Source organism: Dromiciops gliroides, chromosome X (genome assembly GCF_019393635.1).
Source record: "Dromiciops gliroides isolate mDroGli1 chromosome X, mDroGli1.pri, whole genome shotgun sequence".
NCBI classification, from domain to species: Eukaryota; Metazoa; Chordata; class Mammalia; order Microbiotheria; family Microbiotheriidae; genus Dromiciops; species Dromiciops gliroides.
The window spans coordinates 42,180,070-42,197,983 of record NC_057867.1 but is presented as its reverse complement, the minus strand read 5'-3'; the positions used below and the strand labels follow the sequence as shown (position 1 = coordinate 42,197,983).

At 42.3% G+C, this 17,914-nt stretch overlaps 1 protein-coding gene and 1 non-coding gene across 5 annotated transcripts in view; one reads left to right on the top strand and one right to left on the bottom strand.

The window, feature by feature from the left end:
* Positions 1 to 17,914, top strand: part of TENM1 (teneurin transmembrane protein 1) — an 895,908-nt gene that overhangs the window by 347,451 nt on the left and 530,543 nt on the right. The gene's annotated exons all lie outside the window — the stretch shown is intronic.
* On the bottom strand, positions 6,138 to 6,245 carry LOC122734233. Its single transcript, XR_006354036.1, has one exon. It is a non-coding gene; the product is annotated as a U6 spliceosomal RNA (small nuclear RNA).

The window sequence follows — 17,914 nt, the reverse complement described above, 5'->3', positions numbered from 1 at the left end:
TCATTTACACGTTTACATGAGCCCTTCAGACTCTATCAGTGTTCTCTATACCCCCCCCCCAAATCCATTATCAAAGGCTGAAAACTGTAGTATTTCCTTCTCTTCTCTTCAAGAAGCACTAGCTACTCAAGTCCAGGATATTTTATTTCATTTTACCTACAGAAAATCTAATGCTGAGAATGTTGCTTTATTACATCTTGTCAAGAGACAGGTTATAGAATATGTAAGAAATAGGAGCCTTTACAGGCAGGACTAGATACAAAGACGCCATAATATGTGGCAGTTCTCTCAAATCACATCTTTTTACAGAACAATCATTCAATCCTTCTTTCAGTTATTCTAAAAGAGCAGTCAGACCTGAGATAAACATTGACTCTGCTTGTCAGGAAAAGACACCCCACCTGCTTCCAAACAGCTCAGTGATCCACAAGGCCCTGTGAGTTTGCTTACAGATTCAAGTTCTAATTGCTTCTGTTGGAGAGGGAACTGCTCCCTCCAGTAATTATATTGTTAGCTCAGCTTGGATGTGAAGATGGGAGAGGAGACCCCCAAATGGGGCAAGAGTTAAAGTGAAAATCATGGTCCAGAGAGCCAGTGCAGGATAAGCACTCACACTGTGACCCTGTAGGCCCAAGGTGGGCAGCAGCCCTGCTCTTGGTAGCCTAGACCAGTGTATAGAGATGGGCTACGTCTAGCATGACCCAACAGTTCCTGGTCTACCACTGTCAGGGAATCCATATTGACCTTCACAGGAGTAGCTTGAAGGCATTACAGTGGACAAAACTGCCAATAGAGAGAAGATGGAAGGAGGAGATAAGTCCAGAGACAGAGCACATAGGGAACACTCATCTGGAGAAATCAGAAAGAGGAGCCAGTGAAAAGTGGGACAAGTAGGAAGGCAGTGAGGTTCGAATATCTCCACTGGGGTGGCTGATGATTCAGAAAATCACCCCATTCTCCCCAATAGTTTCTTCTCCAATGACTTCCCTGATCTTTCACTTTATTTCTAGGGATCTTACCCTTTTTCATATGTCATAAACCCCTTCTCAGAAAAAAGGAAGCCAATTATATTGAAATAGAATTTTTTTTTAAAAATTGTGGGATAGTTCACAGACCCCTGAGGTGGTTATAAATTTCTGTGCCAGATATCCACTCCTTTTCCTACTTCTCTGTGCTTACCTCTCTTCCCATCTCTTGCACACCTTCTCCATTGTCTCTCTCATCCATCTATCTTACATCTGATAGAATATAAACTCCTCAGGAGCAGGGACTGTGTCATTTGTCTTTGCATCCCCATTGCTTAGTTTGATGCCTGACACAAGGGTGCTATTTAATTCTTGTTGATTAATTCATACATTCCAATTGCAAAGATGGAAGCATGAGAGGAAGCATTAGAGTCTAACTAGCCCCCTACGCCTCCTCAACAAAGATCTGACATATTCATTAGACCAAATTCTCATTGGAAAAGCCAAGAAAAAGTCATGCTAAGTCACTTTTCTAGCCCAGGGTGGCTTAGGGAGTTAAGTCTGCAGATATTGAGGAAGGGGTCTGACCAGGAACTGCGTAGCAGCAGGGAACATTCCGGTGACTAGGCACCAACAGAGAGCAAAGCACTGGAGCAGAAAGAAATGATAAGGGATCCCTAAGGAAATTTTGGGTGCAGTTTTGTCTCCTAGTACCCAACTCAAGGTGACAAATTCCAGGCGAAGAAGAGCAGTTGTGAGTGTTAGCCCTAGTTGTGTACTAAGCACATAACAAGTTCCTGGCAACAACCAGTAACTGTTTAGCTTTGATCCCAGGAGTAAAGCACCACATCTTCGTCCATAGGGGAGCCTCGCAGAAGTCCAAGAGTGGCTGAGTCAAAGTGTAGTCTACTAAAACAAACAGATAGATCGAACCTGGGTCAGGAACATGGGGAACAGACCTCTCCTTATCCCTCAGTTCACACCGGTTTGAAGCGTTGAAAGCTTGCAGGTCCCAGCCAGAGCTGTGAAAACAGGACAGAAGATCAAGCCAGACATCTCCCTACCCCCAAATAAGCAGAGTCCAGCATTGACATCAAGTCCAAAGTCAAGAAGGAGGCTGGAAGAACGAACAAACAAAAAATATAGAATCTCACCATCATTCCTATCATGACAGGGAAGCTCAAGGCACAAACCTAGAAGAGAATGACTTGAAGACATCTACAAGCAAAATCTCAAAGAAAAAGTTTAAGAAGAATTCTTAGGAGAGAGAAAGGGAGAGTTAATGAAGGGGTTAAAATGATTTTATAAAGAAACAAATGAGAGCATGAGTGGAAAGATTAGGAATTGAGTCAAGAGATAGGAAAGAAAGCTATGAAAAGAGAATTAACAGCTTGGAAAAAGAGGTACAAAACCTTACTGAAGAAAATATCTCCTTGAAAATTAGAATTGGCCAAATCAGAGCTAATGACTTAATGAGACATCAAGAGATATACTGTGATGGCTTCACCTATCATCTCCATACAGATAAATCTCTAAACTTCAGCCCTAACTAGCCCCTCCTCCTAAGTTACAGGTATACATTTCCATTTGTCTGTCGGACATCTCAAACGGGATATCCTGGAAAGTCCTTTACTTCAGCATGTCCAGAAATTAACATCTGTCCCCTCCAACTTCTTCTTTCTGTGTTTCTTGTGTTGGGAAGTGGCACTAATATTGACCCAGTCCTCCAGGTTCAAAATCTCTAGGTTATCTTTGGCTCTTCCTCATCTGTCACCTCCCTTATTTGATGACTTAACATATCCTGTCAATTCTGCCTCCCCAGTCTGTGCCCCAGCCCCCTTGCTCCTTTATAGGTCTTTCTTTATACCTGCCTAGGTGCATATAACTGCTTCCTGTATCTACTCTCTTCAACCCCTCCATTCTTTCCTTCCCACTGTTGCCCAACTAATCACTCTTCAGCACAGGTCTCATTACATCACTGTCTAAAGCCTTACATTAGCTACTTGGTGGCTACTGAATAAGAGCCAGTCTCTTTAACTCCTAAGCCAAGGCCCCCCACAATCTGTCACCTCCCTGCCTGTCCAGCCTTAGCTCACACAACCCCAATGTGTACTCACCTCTGGCCCAAACTTCCTGCTGCCCCTTGTTTTCCAGTGCTATATGCTTCTTTGGCTCCTGCTGTTCCTTATACTGGCAATGCCTTCCTCATCCTTCAAAACAAGCTTAAATGCTCCTGCCTCTAGGAAGCCTTCCAAATTCTCCCTCTCTGGACTTGAAAATATGTAATTCTGCCCCTCCTCATCATAGGCTCTGAGAGATTATGCTCTGTGCTAAATAATTATTGTATGGCTCTTTGTGCATGTGTCCTAGCCCTCATGCTAGGCTAAAAGTTCCTTAAAGGCAAGGCCCTTCATCTCTTTCTCTCTCCTAGAACCAAGCATGATATCGTGCAAATAGCAAGTAATAATCATCAAATAATGAATGGGAATTAGGAGAGGGACTAGGAGTCCAGGCCTGACACTCAGCAGTTGCATAGAGATGCACTTGTCACCTAATGGCCCAAGTTTCTTTCATTGCTTGACTAATCACCCTTTGACACAGATCTCAGTGCATCATTGTCTAAAGCCTCACATTAGCTACTTGGTGCCTACTGAATAAGAGCCAGTCTCTGTAATTCGTCAGCAAAGGCCCCTCACAATCTGTCACCTTCCTGCCTGTCCAGCCTTAGCTTGGGTCTAGAGGCATCCTTCAAGTCTTGGCTTCATGCCAGACTTACCAAGAATGTTCACCCCTTTGGTTGCATAGGTAAGAGAGAACTTTTCAGATGGTTCCCTAATAACTAGATTAACCAACAAGCATTTGTTAGGTATCTATTTACTCTGTGTCAGGCACTGTGCTAGGCTCTGGGAATATCAAAATGAAAATGAAATCATCCCTGCGCTCATGAAGCTTGCATTTTAATGAATGAGGCAAAATGCATGGATATAGGTATGCACAAAACACATATGAACCAGATATAAGATAATGGTGGGGTGGGGGAGAGAAGGCAGCTAGCACCTAGGAGAACCAGGAAAGGTCTTAAGCAGAAAGTGAAGCTTGACGTGAGTCTCAAGGTAAACCAGAGATTCCAAGAGATGGGGGTGGGGAAAACACATTCCAGGCATGGGGAACAATCTCAGAAAAGACATGGAGATGAGAAATAGAGTGTCTAGCCACATTGGTTATCTTGCTCTTTCTGATACATTTTTTTTGGTGAGTCAATTGGGGTTAAGTGACTTGCCCATGGTCACACAGCTAGTAAGTGTTAAGTGTCTGAGGTCGGATTTGAACTCAGGTCCTCCTGACTCCAGGGCCGGTGCTCTATCCACTGCGCCACCTAGCTGCCCCTATCTTGCTCTTTCTTACACGTAAGGATCAGCGAGATGGCCAATCTGACTAGAGAAAAGTCTCTGTGTAGGGGAGTAATGTGTGAGACAGCTGGAAAGGTAGGATGAAGGCAGGTTGTGAAGAAGCCGAAATCCCAAACAGAAGACTTTATATATTTGATCTTAGAGGTGATGGGGGCCACTGGAGTTTATTCAGTAGGAGAGTGACACAGAGAAATGTGCACTTTGGGCAAAGCACTTTGTCTGCTGAGAGGCTGGAGAGGGGAGAAACACAAAACGGAGAGACCACTTAGGAAACTTTTTGCCGTAGAACAGAAGAAAGGTAATGGTGGCCTAAACGAAGGTGGTGACTGTGGCACTAGAGAAAAGGAGATGGACTCCAAGCAGTATTCTGGGTATCCTGCCTATCAAAGATCAGTTTCATTTTCCTTCTTCATTCCCCAGTCATTCGCCTTTCTGCCCTCAGGCTGTCCCCCCACATTCTCCTTCCCTAGTAGGCTCACCACTTCCCATTTCCTACAGTCTTCCCCAAATTGTCCAAGAGATTCCTGAATCTCTGACAGAGTATTTTTTTCCTGAGGTATTCCTTCATTCCACAGATTCCCAGAACTGGTTGGCCCACTTCCCAGTGTTGCCTGGTCTGTTCCCTGGCATCCAGGAAGAAAGTTACACAACCACTCCTCCCCTACTCTCCCTTTCACAGAGACCGCCTTCTCACCCTCAGAAGTCTGAGGGAATCCTAGAACCACACAACTGTAAGGATCCTAGTGACTATAGTTCTCCCCAGGAATACACATTTTTACAAATGAGAAAACTGACATCCAGAGAAGGCTGATGACTTCTCCAAAGTCAAATGCCAATGAGCTGCAGAACTGCTGTTGAATATTTAATTGATGAGAAGAGTCCTTCAGACTGTGGAAGGGGATTTCTACTATTTAGTCATAATGCATTTATGTATTTTAAAAATTCAAATACATTTTAAGAAAAATTAGTCTTCATGCCAGTAAGATTATTGTCAGCTCACAGATGTGGAAACTGACACCCAAAGAGTTGTCATAGCCCTGAATGGCAACCTTGGTGTCCTGATGGTTCATCTAGGTAAAACTCTTTCCCCTAGGCCAGAGTACATCTGGCACATTTGGCTTTTGCTCAGTGCAGCAATTGATAGCCTTATGTCCATCTCCAAAGGACAGCTCATAGCAGTTACCAGGGCATTTCACCCTCCCTGTAAGAAAGATCAAGTCCTCAGGGAAAGGCCTGGAGCTAAGGCTTCGAGTGCTGGCCCCTGACACAGAGATAAGTGGGTGTGTGCCATAGTGGGCAGAGTCACATAGACCTTGGTGCAGATTCTACCTCTGACATTTTCTGAGGCTCTCCTTGGTAAAATGGGGAAAGGAAGGGAATAAGCATTTATATAGCACCTACCATGTGCCAGGAACTGTGCTAAGTACTTTTTGCAAATATTATCTCATTTGATCCTCACAATAACCTTGCAAGGTAGGTTCCATTATTATCATTCCCATTTTACAGTTAAAGAAACTGCAGTGGATAGAGTTTACCTGCCTTGCTCAGAATCACACAGCTATTTGAACTCAAGTCTTCCTGACACCAGGCCCAGTACTCTATCTACTGCACCACCAGCTGACTCTATTGAATAATTAATTCTGTAGCTACCTCATAGGAGTGTTGAGAGGCACAAAAGACAAAATGTACGTAAAGTCTTTTTCAAACTATAACAATGTAGAGATTTTTATTTGAGAAGCTAAAATCGTTATCTTTTAAAAAAATAAATATGGAAGGCTTCACAAATTTAGCATGGCATTCTTGTATAGTGGCTATGCTGATCTTGTCTGTACAGTTCCAATTTTAGTATGTGTGCTGCTTAAGTGAACACTCATTGTCTCTCCATCTAAATTTACCCCCTCCTACAAACTTGTCAGTGAGCCAACAAGCATTTATTAAGCACTTACTATGTGTCATTCACTTCCTTATCTCTAGTCTTGGTGGTCATCCATGCTGAAATTTCAAAGCCATTTTTCATTTTGCTTCTTTTAATCCCCTCTCTATCTGGTTAGTGGTCATGTCTTCCCATTCTACCTCCAGGGCATCTCATGCATCTTCCTCACTCCCAGCTTAGTATTTTCTCCACTGCAGTGTATGGTTGCCTCACCCCTTCTCTTCAGGTCTATGACCAACAGCCCAATTCATACCCTCATTCCTCTCACCTTGGTAGCTCTCAGTGCTTTCTCACTGGTCTGCCTGCTTAAGCTTGCTCATCTTTGGAATCTATCTTACACTCAGTTGCCAGAATAATCTTAAGGCCTACATCTGGATCTGTCACCCTCTGCTCATGAACATCAGTGGCTCTCCATCAGGCAAACTCCTTAAGGTTGCATTTAAGGCCTTCCACCATGTGGCTTCCATCAACCTTTCTCATTTTATTCATATGATTCTCTTTCATAAACTCTTTCCATGTCAGGCAAAGTGGATTTCTAGTTCTTCCCTAAACTGAACGAGAAATCTCTTGCCTCCTTGCAGTCATGCAAGCTGTTTCCCATACCCATTCCTGTATCTCCTTCTCAAGAGCCTTATCTTCCTTTAAGGGTCAGACCTTCCTTCTAGGTTGACTCAATGCCTTCTCTTCCATGAAGGCTTTCATGCTCTCCCTACCTCTTCCCAGTTTTTAGTGTTCTCTCCCTTCTCCTTCTCCTCTTCTTATTTGTGTTTATTTTGCTTCTCCTCAGAAGAAGATAATCTTCTTGAAATTAGACTGTTCTTAATCTTTCTTCATGTCCCTACTTTCTAGCATAGTGCCCTACACATAGGAGGTGCAAGGACTTGTCTGTTGAATGAAATTGCATTTAAGGAGCCTCCTTTGTGGCTGCTGGTTTTAGTCACCTGATTAGCTTCTTTTCCACCCAATATTCAGGATAATTGAAAATGAAGTTTTAATAGCAGGCACTGCAAATGCTTTTTGCTACTGACTGCTGTCAGTGAAACCTGAGAGGGCTACTGATAATGTGCATATAGACACTGCTGGGCTAATGGAAGCTGGAGATGGAAATCGGCAACTAGGATTTATTCTTGCTATTTGCAAACTGTGGCATAAAGAAAGTGGTGATGCTGGTCATACTGTTGAGCATTTAAAGCCAATTTCTTTCCAAGATAGCAAATTGAATTTGATGCTACATTTTGGATAAGTGTGGTAATGCTGAAATTACTGTAAAATTGACAAAGCCCTGGTGGATTCCACTGTAAGACAAGCGGATGGAGAGGCTTTGTTTACTTAGGAAAATATACACCTATTGTTCTTAACTAAAGAAGAAAAATGCTTTGATATGTTGAAGTTATCGAAATTTTCTTGAAGATTGTTCTTCATAATAAGTCTTGAGCTCATCTGCATAATCCTCCACAAAGGAAATTGAGAAGTAATAAGGGAAAGATAATTGCAGGAGTTGTGTGAAGAAGAGATAGGTGTCTTAACAACTCAGAGATTATATTTTTATTTGCCATTGACTAAGTGCTAGGAACATGTGTGGCACTTACATAAGAAAGACATATGCGTTCTGTGCTCCCTGAAGAATTCATCCTCAGCGTCAGTGATTGCCAAGCCTGGGTCTCATATTACCTAGGGTATTGCCAGTTCTATTATCAGATTGCACAAACTACTCAGGAAAATCTCAAAATGAGGGGACTATTCATCTCCTTTTACTTGTCATTATATATGGTGACATTCCCTCAGGAGCTGCTCCAGTTTGTTACTGCTTCACTGGCTCAGTGGTTTCATTGATGCCACCTTGCCACCCCTTTGGCTCCGATGTGATCCTTGCCTATGCTTGGAGGGGGTTTTGTCGTTTTTGTGTTTTGTTTTTGTGTTATTTTCCCCGTAAACCCCCCATGGAGGATCCACCCGATCCACTGGCAGTCTTCCTCTAGGTCTTTTTAATGTTGCATGGGCACCAGGGCCACACTCGGGCTGACCATCTGTTCTCCCTAGTTCTTGCCGCATGAATGCACACTCTGAAATGCAGGCAAGAATTGTGGGCTCTTAAAGATGAACAGGAATCAGGGCCTAGTGTTTTGAACATTAAATGATTGAGGGGATTCGACTCTGTGATTTCTAAGATGATTTTAAGGTAATAACATACAGGCTGGAAGGGCATGGGTTTTCATGGTGGATTCTGGTTGATAGTGCTATTTTCTACTGGGTGTACCTTCTCCACCAACTCTTTTAGTATCTTATCTTTATCCTCCAAACAAAAAATTGTTTTGTCATTTAGCTCCATCCATGTCCGCCCACCCCAACACACACATTCACATGTTTACACAAAACAACAACAAAGAACCCAAGGAAAAAAAAAACACCAGAAAAACTGAGCAATCACACAAAGGGATGTGAGATGTATTAATGCTGGTTATTTACTTGTGGAAATAAGCCAGTTCTGTTCTTCTCTTCTCCTCCTGGGTCCTAAAGAGTCCTGCTGGGGCTACCATTCAAGCATTAGCTACATCTGTTGCCACTACTGGATGAAATCCATTTTGGGGGAAATATTTTTTCAGGAGGGACCTTTCATCTTCCCCAATGTGAGATTTTCTTCAAATACTTTTTGAGTAATTAACTTAAACAAGCACATGTGTACTAGTGTCACCAGCAGAATTTCATTTTGTTTTTGTACTGTTTTTTTTCCTTTGATCAGAAAACCTCAGTGCTCCTCAGAGATTGAGGGTTCCAGATGTGATGAAACACCACTAGCACTGCTGGTGGCCTCAAATGCCATGGCTTGTGTTGCTTTTGGCTATCTCAGTGTGTTGCACTGGTAAATAAACTACTAATTTAGTGACCCTGGAAATGGGAACTGTTTTTAATCTTCCATTTCCTCTTTCTTCTCTGACGTTTTTTCTTCATTTTGCTCTCCTAACAGTCTTCCTCGTGAGACATAACAATAGTAAGAGCAAACATTTCTAAAGAGTTTGCAAAGCATTTTATAAATATGAGCTCATTTGATTCTCACAACAACCCTATAAAGTGGGTGCTATTATTATCCCCATTTTTACACGGAAAAAATATTTCAGATGATAGAGGATGTCACTTGGCCAGGGTCACACAGCTTGTAAATGTCTGAGACAGGATTTGAACTCAAGTCCTCCTGACTCTAAGCCTGACTGTATCTGCTACACCAGGGCTTCTTAAATGTTTTCCACTTGTGACCCCTTTTTGCCCCAGAATTTTTTACTCAACCCTGGGTATGTAGTTATATAAAATAGGTAGACATTACCTTTTACTGTTGCCAAAATTTTCACGACCCCCCCCAATACAGTTATGTGACCCCATATGGAATTGAGACCCACAGTTTCAGAAGCTTTGGGCTATACCACATAGAAGGAAACCTTCAGCTCCAAAAGGCTACAAGATCTGCCAAGGTAGAACAGCTTTAAGGACAGGTTCTGTGATGTGGAACAGTCTGGATAAATCCGGAAAAGCTCTTCAGCAGGTTGGCAGCAGAGTGATACATATTACAAGAATAGTAACCGCAGGAGGAATTGGTGCGAGGAGCCCCCTCACTGGGGAAGTGAGGGATCTTGAAGGACTACAGACTCCAAAGAAGCAGTTAGAATCAAGGCTAGTCCAGTTTGTTGTTGAGGCCTCCTGGGGACATCTAACTAGGCTTTGTCCACAACATCATTTCAAAAACATAATAGTAACTAACTACATGAAGTTAAAGAACTGCTCGGTAACTGATCGCTGCCGAGTGATTGACACAAATCACTAGTAATTTCCCTGATCCCCCCCAAACACACACACCCTCACACAAACTGCTTTGGATATGGATACAGAACTACCTATTTCTTTCCCTTGATAAGGTAGTAACATTTTTTTTTTTTTTTACGACGGATCCCCTCTGAAACCTTCCCTAAAGGAAGACCAGAAAAAGAATCAAATTAAAAAGGAAGCACCCATGCACCTTTAAAATTGTACTGTAGTTGCCATTAATCTCATTAATACCTTTTTTTTTTTTTGGTAAGGCAATTGGGGTTAAGTGACTTGCCCAGGGTCATACAGCTAGTGTCAAGTGTCTGAGGCTGGATTTGAACTCAGGTCCTCCTGAATCCAGGGCCAGTGCTCTATCCACTGCACCACCTAGCTTCCTCCCATTACTACCTTCTTAATAAAATTATTCAGCTGTCTTCTCATCAATGCAAACTACCATAGAGAAATAGGGCTGATTTAAGTCAATCTCTCCCTCTTTCTTTCTGTGCCACACCTGCATACCCTCACTTAAACAACATCACCTCTGCTCTGTGTCAGCTCAGAGTGCTCCTTCCCAGCCTAGGCCTGCTCTCCACTCAGTGCCTAGCTCAGGTGCCACCTGCCTGATTCCACTAACTGAATGTATGTGTGTATGTGTATATATGTGCAGCTGTATATGCATAAATCCTCAGATTTTCCTAGAGCCCTTTGTCTGAATCTCTCCTTTGCTCCCATCACACTCTACCTTATATAATACTTTTGTACATTCCTTATCCCCTCCACCCCCCCCCCCCCGAAAGCTGTAAGCTCTTCCAGGTACAGATTGTTTCCAGGGTATCATTGTTTCACCAGTATCTAGCACAGGGCTTGGCACAAAGTACGTGCTTAATAAATCAGTGGACCACCTCAGGAGGTAACCAGGGATTCTCCCTACAACCAACACCTAGTCCTTAAGGAAAAGTCTATATTACTACTACTTGGGACTATTGGCAGTCAGGGACAAGTTGTGCTCTGTGGCCTGTGAGCAGAGCCCTAACTAGGAGTTCTGGCACCTAGGACCATTTGGGTTGAGCTGGAGGGTAGGGGTTGGGGCATGAAGGCCATTTTCCCTGATTGGATGAACATGTTCCATTTAACCCCCAGGAGGAGATAGGAATTTAGTGACATCAATTGTGTAAGTAGAGAAAGGGAAATCTGAATTGGGGGGAGAGAGAGAGAGGGGGGGGAGAGAGGAGGAGGGAGGGAGGGAGAGATGACATCCCTATAGCAGAAGGTGGACCCTGGGAGAGGGTTAGGATCTCTTTTTTGACCCACTCTAGTGAAACCTTAATTGCTCTGCCCCAGTTATAGCTCATTCTTTGATTGTGACTGTTGTTGAATTGAATTGAATCCCATCAAAATATACTTACTCTGCATTCAGTCAGTAAGTATGCTCAGAATCATTGTAGGCAACCTATGCTGATAGTGGGCTGAGATGTTTATGGTAGGTCTTGGCTTCCTGCCATTTTCCAATAAGATTTGCATTTTAACCCAAAGAAGCAAATATGATGATGAGAATTCTAGGTACTGTGGTGATCCTGTAGGGCCCCCCCCCCTTTACATCCATCGTCTGGAAACTTCCCCTAGTCTTCCTGTGTGTATAATGCGCCCTGCTTGGCCTTGTCCTAAAAGCTGAGCCCAGAATAGGTTTTTGACCCTGCATTCCCACCAGAGGGTAGAACAAGTTTCCCTTGAGGCAGAGACGGGCAAGCTGAGGAGGGGAAGGGGTATCTATTCCCCTGTGTCTGAAGGGGAGGGGGTCCTTATAGCCAATGTTACTAGATGAGTTGGTTTTCAATCAAAAGTAGGCTAAAAATTGGAGAATTCAAAGGAAGTAATCACATAGCCCTCTAATTCTTAAACGGTCAAGAGCTTAAATAATTTTTTGCTTTTTCCATATTCTTTGTCCTGGGAAAACAAGATGAACTATTTTAAAAACAAATTTTGCATCTGACCTCTGTCCCTACAATAGGATCCCATGCTCCCAACATGATGATGCATCCAAGTAAGAGAAAAATCGGGAACCTACAATAAGGTAGCATGGGTAGAATAAGAAGGAACTAGGGTCCCCGGTCCAGGCGCCTCGGGTCAAAATTCTAGCTATTATATTTACCATCTATTTGTAACATAACCTCATTTTCAAACCTTATCTCCCTCTGAAAAATGAAAACACACCCCAACATTCTCTAACTCGTAGAGCTGTTATAAGGAGTCCATAAATTGTAAAGTATTAGATGGAGTCCACAAACATTTATTCAATTCTTACTGTATGCCAGGCATTGTGCTAATAAATGAGAGTCACTACTGCTGGTAGGCTTGCTACTTTGGGATTTTTATGGTTCAGCAATATTTGCATTCCAAAAGATAGAAGTCCAGCCTTGGAGTCAGGAAGAACTGGCTTTAAATCTTGTCTCTGTCACATCCTGCCTACCATAGCCAGCTCTTCAATATTGTGTCAAATAGGAGGTGCCAACCTGCATCAGTGGACAGCCTTTCTCTACCAGGTGTTCCCTGAACAGATTAAATCTCAAATCTGGATGTTTTTAATCCTGAGTTCAGGGACTACCTTTGATACATACTATGACCATAGGCTCATCTTAGTAGAATTAATTATGTTAATATGTTATAAATTAACATAATTTCCCATCATGATTGATGAAGGTAATATCCATTCAGAGAGTCCCTCTGTCCTATACCATTGAACCCACTGGTCCAGTTTTGTTAAAAAAAAAATCATCCTTCCCAAATAAGTGTTGCCTGATATAGTGCATTCAGCATATCCAGGTCCTCATCTTTTCATTGATACTGATCAGAATCCATCATTGCCTTCTCATCCTGGATGATTGCTCTACATATTGTTTTCATATATCCTTGCCCTAAGATGCACCCAACATAGTGGGGGCCTTCCTCTTAGTCTTGTGGGTATAGGCAGGGAATGCTCAGATTTTGCACCTGTTGTCCCTCACTTGTACCACATGACCATCTTTTATGGTTATATGTTTCCTCAATGAAATGCTAAGGATATTCAATTTCAAAAGCCAATATAATTCTAGGCCTTTACAACAGAAAAGGGAAGCCGATGGTACTCTATTTAACTTTATCCCATTTGTGGGGTAGGTGTTAAGAGGTGATCCCATTTATGGCAACCGTCACAAAAATAGGGCATGGTTATAAAAGTTTTGAATGGTAGCACTCAAAAAAACCTAAAAAATTAGGCTATTACTCCAGGAAAATAGTCTTTGTAAGAGATCGTAAAACACTACCTGCTTGCTAGAACATGAAATTGGGGCCTTTTGTCTATTGAAAATTAGGGGAAAAAATCAAGAAAGCCTTGAAGAGGCAACACAGGATAGTGGGTGGAACACTGGACCAAGGGTCAGATGACCTGAATTCAGGTCAGATGACCTACTTCACCAATTCTCTTTCACCATCAGTTAATTGGTCATCTCAAGCAGGTACTACTTAGTTCTCCAAGGCAAATCACTCAACTTTTCCATGTCTGTATCTTTATCTTTAAAACGGAATGAATAAATCTTACACCAAATACCTTACACGACTGTTGGAAGGAAAGTACTTTGTAAATTATAAAGCTTTATAGATAGATGCATGAGTTTTTACCATCATTGTAATTGGGTTAGGTTGGAATTTACATGTTTGTTTAAAAAAACCTGAGTGGGGGCAGCTAGGTGGTGCAATTGATAAAGCACTGGCCTTGGATTCAGGAGGACCTGAGTTCAAATCCAGCCTCAGACACTTGACATTAGCTGTGTGACCCTGGGCAAGTTACTTAACCCTCATTGCCCTAAAAAAATAAAAAAAACCTGGGAATGAGTAAACATTTTGTTTAATCTGAGGAGCTTTGTCTTTTAAGATTCTGTTTTCATAGTTATTGGCATACAAGGTTGTATATTCCTCTGATTTTATGATGAGTTGCACAAAGCCAATTTTGAATTTCGCCAAGGGTAATGTTTCATTTATCTAGGGTCCATCAAAATCCAACTTGAGTAAAGGGTGTGGAGGAGTATCTTCTCTTGGATTGTAGTAATACTTTTGGACTATTAAAGGGAGACTTTCTTCAAGGTCATTTAAATACCTGGGATATTCTTGACTGATGGCTGTCCATGACACTGAAGAGTTGTGATTAGAATTAACCCTTTCACTGGGAGTTTAGGTATAATTCATTCTCTTATTCGATTGACAGACTACAGGTAAAGAATATTTGGAGCACATAGAGGTTTGAGTTGTCTACAAATTTGAAAAACAAAAAAGTGGCAGCCAAGGGAAGATGTCACCCTAAAGATTATCTGAATGTGATGAACTTACCTCTCCAGCTCTCTTTTGCCATTTGTTAAATGGGAATCAGTAGCCAACACTTCTTAGCTGTATGACCCAAGCAAGTGCCTCAACTTCTTTTTAACTCATTCTCAACATTAGGTGCCTCGTGTGAGTATTTGTCTAGTTTTGTGGTATTACCAGGGAGTTGAGAGAGGAGCTGGTTGCAAAATGGACTCAGGAGTAATAAGAATATTGCTTTAGCCATGTCTCTGCTCTGACCAGCCCATGTAGAGCAAACTGGGGATCTAAGAAGAGCAGCTGAAGACATGCCAATGGTGCTTTAAAAAGTTGACCAATGGAAGATTGTATGTTTTGTGTTTCGCTCATTGCAGAAAACCAGCAAATTAAGTTGCTTTGTACTTGGTGGCCTTCAGTTGTCCCCACCCATTTTGGATCAGTGGCCCTCAGCTCAAGAGAGGTCCACAGGCCTTCTCTGTGAGCTTGCAGTCTTAAATGGATAAAGCAATTTCTGTGTTGGTTGAGAAGGTGATAGATGGATCTTATTAATGATTCTTTTCATGTGTGAAGAGTTCAGTCCTGGAGCCACAACGATGCACACAGATGCTACCCTGGAAGTTTGCTCTTGGCACCAGTGCTCACTTTGCACTGTTTATTCTTAGCAAAGGACAAGGTCTAGGAGACAGGCAATTGTCCAAATACTGAATGATAATGCTCTGACCAGCCAGGAAGAAAGACAGAATCTAAAACAGACTGCCCAGTGTTGTTGCTGTGATGCCTGCTGTTTCTATTTCTTGAGTGCTCTCAAGTTAGCAAAGCCCTTTACATTCATTATCTCACACGATCCTCTCACTAACTCTGGGAAGTAAGAGCTGCTATAGATATTATTATCCGCAATTTGAAGATAAGAAAACAGATTTTATAGGGTTAACTGACTTGCCACCAGTCCCAAAGCTAGTGTCTGATGAAGTATTGGTACTCAGGTCTTCCTGCCCCCCAAGTAGAGCTCCCTATCTACTGTGCTTTACTCAGTTGCTTCATGGGTTTTCACTAATTGCTGGTTGATGATACCAAAAAAAAGAAAAAAAACAACTATGTGTAAATCATGCCAGCAACTCCAGGAAACTTTAGGGACGAGTCATTTACATCATCATATGTCTCCTAAGCATATATCTATCTGTGCATCATAAATAAAACAAATAGTTTAGTGGATACGCAGTATAGAAATTCCTGTAATTCTCTGTACTTTCACCAAAAAATCTTTTCTTTTTCTTAGCTTTTTAAAAAAATGTATTTTACCATAGGGTCTAGGCCCGTGTTTTCTTAATATAAATTTAAACAAACCTGATCAGCTCAATGGCAGCTATCCCTTAAAGCTTTGGAAGGCTTTGTAGGCCCATGAATTCGTTCTAATCCTATTCTGTGCTCAGAGTTAGGCTACACACTCTGAGGAAGACAGAGAAGTCAAAACTTGCATCCCTGTTCTCTATGAGCTTACAGGTTAGTTAGAGGCACAAGACAATTCATACATGGGCAAAAGTTGGAGAGCACTTCAAAGCAGTATAGTATCATGAGCATATGTCATTCATGAAGCCTTGTCTGAGGATTCATTATGCATCTCAGCCACAGGCTCTGTTTGAATTCCAGGATTCAGGGTGAGACAAGGAGAGAGTGAGGAAGCAATGGAAGTTGGAGAAGAACTAGAATTAGAACTCTCAGAGAATGCTTTGAAAGTGTATGGGGACAGGGGGCAGCTAGGTGACGCAGTGGTTAAAACACGGGCCCTGGATTCAGGAGGACCTGAGTTCAAATTTGGCCTCAGACACTTGACACTTACTAGCTGTGTGGCCCTGGGCAAGTCACTTCACCCTTATTGCCCAGCAAAAAAAAAAAAAAAAAAAGAAGAAAAAAGAAAAAAAGAGAACAAATTCTCCACCCAAGTGATACAAGTAATGGTTAGCATTCCTGTATCCAAACACACCTGTGCATGTGGGCACACACACACACACACACACACACACACACACACACACACACATGGTTGTGTGCACACAATCACAGACAGTAGAGAGACCCTCTGTCCCATGGGGGCACTTGATTCCTCAGGTCATAGTTGCTGTCTCTCTCACTTCAAAACTTTTCCCTTTTCTAAAAATGGGAGACCTAGAAATAGGGATGATTTTTTTTTGGTCCTAAATCCAGCTCAAATTCAGTGAGCATTTCTCAAGCACCACCTCTATGCTAGGGGTTGGAAATACACACACACACACAAAAAAAAACAGGATTGGAAACAGACCCCTACCCTCAAGGACCTTATATTCTGGGAGGAAAATAACATATACACAAATGGCCAAATCCAAAATATATTCATATTATTTGTTTTTTTGTTTTGCGGGGCAATGGGGGTTAAGTGACTTGCCCAGGGTCACACAGCTAGTAAGTGTCAAGTGTCTGAGGCCGAATTTGAACTCAGGTTCTCCTGAATCCAGAGCCAGTGCTTTATCCACTGCTCCACCTAGCCACCCCTCCCCCAAAATATATTCAAAGGAAATAAAAACTAATTTCATAAGAGCAAAAGGAATCATGAAGGGCCTTGTGTGACAGGTGACACAAGCTGAGCCTTTAAGGGATCTAGGAATTCTAAGAAGTGAAGATTAGAAGAGAGAAAGGAAAGAAAAAAAAAGAATTCTTTCTTAATAGTCTGTTCTGTACTAAAAGTCCTTGTAAAGGCCATCTACAATAGGTGTCTTAATTTTCTCTTCTTTCCACTCTTTTCTTGACCCCTTGTAGTCTGGCTTCTGACCTTATCATTCGGCCAAAACTACTCTCTCCAAAGTTACTACTCATCTCTTGGTTGCCAGATCTAAGGCCTTTTCTTATCCTCATTCTCCCTGACCTTTCTGTGGTCTTTGACATTGATGATCACTGTCCTCTCCTTGATATTCTCTTCTCTCCAGGTTTTCAAAACACCGTTCTTTCCTGGTTTTCCCCCTCCCTGCCTGGGGCAGCTGGGTGGTGTGGTAGATAGAGCATTGGCCCTGAAGTTGGGAGGATATGAGTTGAAATCTCAACTCAGACATTTACTATCTGTGTGACCATGGGGAAGTCACCTAACTTCACTTGTCTTAAAAACCATCCAGGACCATCTCCAGTTGTCCCAATATCTATCTTGCCACTGGACCCAGATGGCTCTGGAGGAGAGAGTAAGGTTGGTGAATTTGCACAGCCCTGCCTCACTTCAATCCAATTCACTGCAAGTCATGACATCACCCTGATGTCATGGTCTTCTCTGAGAATGAAGGGCAAACAGTGCTCCTTTGCTGGATCCTCCTCCAGATCCCACCCCCTAACCATAGGTGTCCCTCAGGATTCTGTCCTGGGTCCTCTTCTCTTCTCCCTCTGTATGACTTCACTTGGTGATCTCTTTCCCTTCCATGGATTGAATTACCATCTCTTTGCTAATGATTCTAAATCTACCTCTC